We start from the raw sequence: 4505 nt of genomic DNA, 5'->3' as shown, positions 1-4505 counted from the left end.
CTGCTCTGTGCAGGTGCCAATTCCAGCAGGCTGTGTGATCACCCACCTCTGCTGCCTTCCATACAGCCCGGGGGCTCCTCAAGGGTCTTTTTCTCCATGGCTGAGCCAAGAAATCATTTGATTTTAGTTTTCCTCCAAATTGGAAAAATATGTCCCCTTGAAATTTTCATGACGGTAGCAGAGCTACCTGTCTCCCACCACCAGGTGTGTCTGACAGCCATTTAACTGTGACTGTGGTGACAAATGTCAGCACAAGGCTTGGCTGGAGAGAGCAGTGAAGTAGGGGACATTGGAATTAAAGGATGAAATATTTATTTGGCAGTTTAGCAGTGCTCAAAGGACAGGACATCACAGATGAGAGGCATCTTGGGGTGGACAGTGCTGAAAGCTACAACTGAGCTGTAAAACTGCCATGAGATTTCCTCTCCCTCTTGACCTCCCACCCTTTCCAGACTCTTTACCTGCCTGGGAAGGACAGCAGGGTTCAACATCCAGGAATGGCCCAAAGCTGTGGACCAGCAGACAGATACGTTTTGTCTGAGAAAGAGGAACAACAGCCCCACTTTGCTTTAAATACCAGCCTTAAACCCTCCGATTGACGTGCCATGGAAGAGGTGGGTCCTGGCTCTGGCAGTGGGGATATTTGCAGAGGGCAGCCTGGTTGGAAAGTGGAATGAAGGCACAGATCCTCCACAAGGAATCAGGATCATGACCTTCCCTCTGCCTTCATTCAGGCTCTGGAGGGCAGGTTTTCTCCATTGCTGACTCTTGGTTTGCTGGAGATGTATCCCAGGTGGTGGGGCATAGGGTGGGAAGTGACTCAAGGGCTGGTGGCAATCTCCATGGTGGGTTTAATGTGTCAACCAAATAAACAAGTATGTTGGGTTGATGTGGCCAGAAATGTGTATTCTATCACCATCTGTTAAAATTGGGTGGAGTAGTGATTCCTTATCTCTGTGGCACATACTATCTGCTAATGGGCCATCTTTAACACAAGATGGGGCAATCAACTTTAGCTTTTCCACATCCCATCCTCCCTCCAGGAAGACATCATCTGCTGCTGGGCCATTGAGTCCCACTGTATGACTGATAAAATTACATCATCCCACTGGGAGATGCTCCAGCCAGGGCAGGAGCCAAGTCTTTCCTACCCAGAGAAAAACTCAGATTTTGAACACCAAGGCACCTTCTTTCCACTGGATTCCAGAGGAAAGCCAGACCTTTCCACATCATCCCTGGAGCTTCAGAGGAAACTGCACCTTCTCCAGGAGCACTGCTCCAGCTGAACCACATCTGCCCCTGCAGGAGGATGCAGCCACCATGGAATGGGACTGCTGCCACCACCCTGACTGACTGACGAGTGTCAGCTTGGATTCTGACTCTGGCAGGGTTTGGCATTGTTCTTTGTAATACTGCATTTCTATTTTAATTTTCCTAGTAAAGGACTGTTATTCCTAATTCCCATGTCTTTGCCTGAGAGCCCCTTAATTTGAAAATTATAAAAATTTGAAGGAGGGGGTTTACATCCTCCATTTCAAAGAGAAGCTTCTGCCTTTGTTGATAGATAAGTATCCTTCAAACCAGGATAACAAACTAAATAAAAATCCATTTCAGTATGCTAGAGAAGCTCCTGTGCATCATCTCACTGGGATATCCCATAGCACCATGAGATTCCATCCCTGGGTTCCCATTTTGCTGTTCCCAGCCCTAAAAGGTGCCAGGATAACATAAAGGGTTATCCCAAGAGGCTTCAGCCTTATCAAGAACACTGGATTGGCAAGTCATTAATCTCAGAGTTTCTTGATAACTTTAAATACGATCATGTAATTAGCAGGAACCTGTAATTATTATTTATGTGTATGATGTTTACTAAATTACAGTGCTCTCCAACGCTCTGTGTGATGAACAAATTAATTCTGCATTAGAAGAGCTTGACCAGAAATCTACTTGTGTCTGAATTTCACTTGTAAACATTGATGCATGGAATGATAGTCCAGTTAATTGGCCCTCCCTCTGGCTGTGAAACACATCACATTTTTATTCTGTATTAGCTCACCTGACAAGGGGGAAACCCAGAGTACTTTCTCCAATCCTGATGGTACTTGTTTGGAAAACTCGTGTGGGATTCTCTTGGATGAGATGCATACCTTTGTGGAGAGCCACCTCCATGACTGGGCATGTGGTTTTGGGGTAAAAAGAGACAAAAATCCTCTGGACCAGTGGGATGCTGAGCCCACTACACTGGGAGGATGCTCCTATGGAAACTGGGGAGAGGCCATGCCAGGATTGTCTTTTCCAAAAGATAAACATGCCCCAAAAGTCCTTGTAAGAGGAATTGAAGTATTTTTAATCAAACAAGACTAAGAATACACACTCCAGCTATGGAAAGCAAAGTCACATCAGTTGGAGCAGACCACCAAGAGGAAAAGGGAAAAACAGTGATATGAACACAGATGCTTTTGTTTGGGTTTCTTTCTCTTTTCAATTTTTCAATTTCCAGCTTCTGTCCACCAAAAGACGCCACTTTAGAAAAATCCATATTGAACATGTAGCACATCATTTTTTGGCAACATTACTTGCAGGGATGATAAAAAAAGCTCTCTGGGGCATTTCCCCTTCTTCATTGCCAGCAGATCTTTATTAGCTCCTGCCAAAATACCCAACAAAAACACCAAGATACAGAGACACAAATCTACTCCTTGTAGGGTACCAGCAGAAAGTATCCGTAGAGTTGGAAGCTGCCACTTTTCCCATTGCACAACTCCAGGGATTGTTTTCACACCTGTATTTTGAAGAAGGGGCAGTTTTTGGGACTCCTGGCAGTGGCTGAACTTGAACAAAGCCTGAAACATACCCCATAGGCAGGGTATGGTCCTTGTTGTGGTCACTGTGCCATACTGGGAACTGTTGCTGTTCCCAGGTTATTGGAGGCAATGGGATATTCCAGTTTGGCTGTACTGTGGACATGCAGGTAGAACATCAAAATGAGAGGGAAGTGGGAGGAATTTACTCCAAACTACTGAATTTCACAAATGTTTGAAGAAAGAACCCAGAGGCTTTTTCCCTATGCTTCCCTTTAAATAAAAAAATGCAAGATTTTATTCCTTTCCTGTGGTATATCCCAAGGAAATCATAGAATACTGCAATTTCATTGATGCTTAAATCTCCCCAGGACAGGAAACATTTATGACTGTTCTTTATAGTGGGAAAACTATAGGCACAGAAGTGTGAAGGGGCTTACACCAGACCCTGCACGGCCCCAGTGGCAAAATCCCTGGGATGCAGAGGGCAGACAGCCCATAAACCTGCCTGGGCATACCCAGACCTTGTATGGGCCAAGGAAAAGATGGCTCCAAAGAGGTCAAGGCAAATCCCTCCACTTACATGGACATCTCTGCTCAGCTGCTTTCAGTGACCACATGGAAGAGGGCAATGGAGAGGGGGAACTGGGGACAACCTGGAGTCCCCAGAGTGGGGAGGGGGATAGGAAGGGAGGGAAGGGAGGGAAGGGAGGGAAGGGAGGGAAGGGAGGAAAGGAGGTTGCTGCTCCTCCAAGGCACTTAACCCCAACATGGGGATGGTTTGGCCCCATCCCCTGCACAAGAGCAAGGAGCAGCTTTGGCACTGGGCCCACCTGCCCAGGTAAAAGCAGGGCAATGTCCCTGCAGTAGCTGCCTTTGGGGACCTCAGCCACTGCTCTACTGCAGGGCTCCCTCACCTTTCCACCTCTGAGCAGGGACATGGAGTCAGCCTGAAGTCCAGGGCTCTGCAGAGACCTTTGGATCCATCTGGGCTGGACCAGACAATTTAACTAATTCCTGTGCTTCCCTCCAGATTGACCCCACTCTATGTGACTGTTTAGAGCCCCTAGGACCCACCTCCATGGGAGGGGAGTTCCCTCCCCTCTCCCCTCATGTTGCTTTACCCCACCTTTGGTGTCAAGATGAGAAATAACCTGGTCAGACCAAGCAGCAATTAGAAGACATCTGGAGACCCAGCAAGAGACAGGGGAATGACTCAGCCCCAGTGCTACAAAAACACAGCGACATGAAGCAATGTCTACATTGTCTACAGGGCTCTCCATCCATCCCCTTCCAACACATAGGACTTTGGCTCCTCTAGAGCATTCCCCCCACCAGCAACATTCCAGCATGTGCTCACTGGAAGGCTGACCCAGCTTCCTATGGAATTAGCCCCATAAGTTGTCCCAGAAATGTCCTGGTATCCTGTCACCTCAAAGTCAACCAACCTAATAGAGGCAGTGACATGAGACATCATGCCCAGGATGGAACTGGCAGAAGGCTGCTGCAACCTCTCCTGGTTCTTCTGGCTCTTTCTGCTATGCCAGCAGGTGACACAGCTGCCAGGGAGATGACAAAGCAGCGCCTCAGCTGTGCTGTCCTCCAGGCCTGCCCAGCACCGGGGCTGGAGCTGTGCAGGTGTCCCATGACCGAGTGAATTCGTGCTCTCCTTGCGGGGCTGGGGGCCACAGCAGGACCTGGCCC

Source organism: Erithacus rubecula, assembly GCF_903797595.1.
Source record: "Erithacus rubecula genome assembly, chromosome: 27".
NCBI lineage: Eukaryota > Metazoa > Chordata > Aves > Passeriformes > Muscicapidae > Erithacus > Erithacus rubecula.
Note: the sequence above shows the minus strand (reverse complement) of the source record.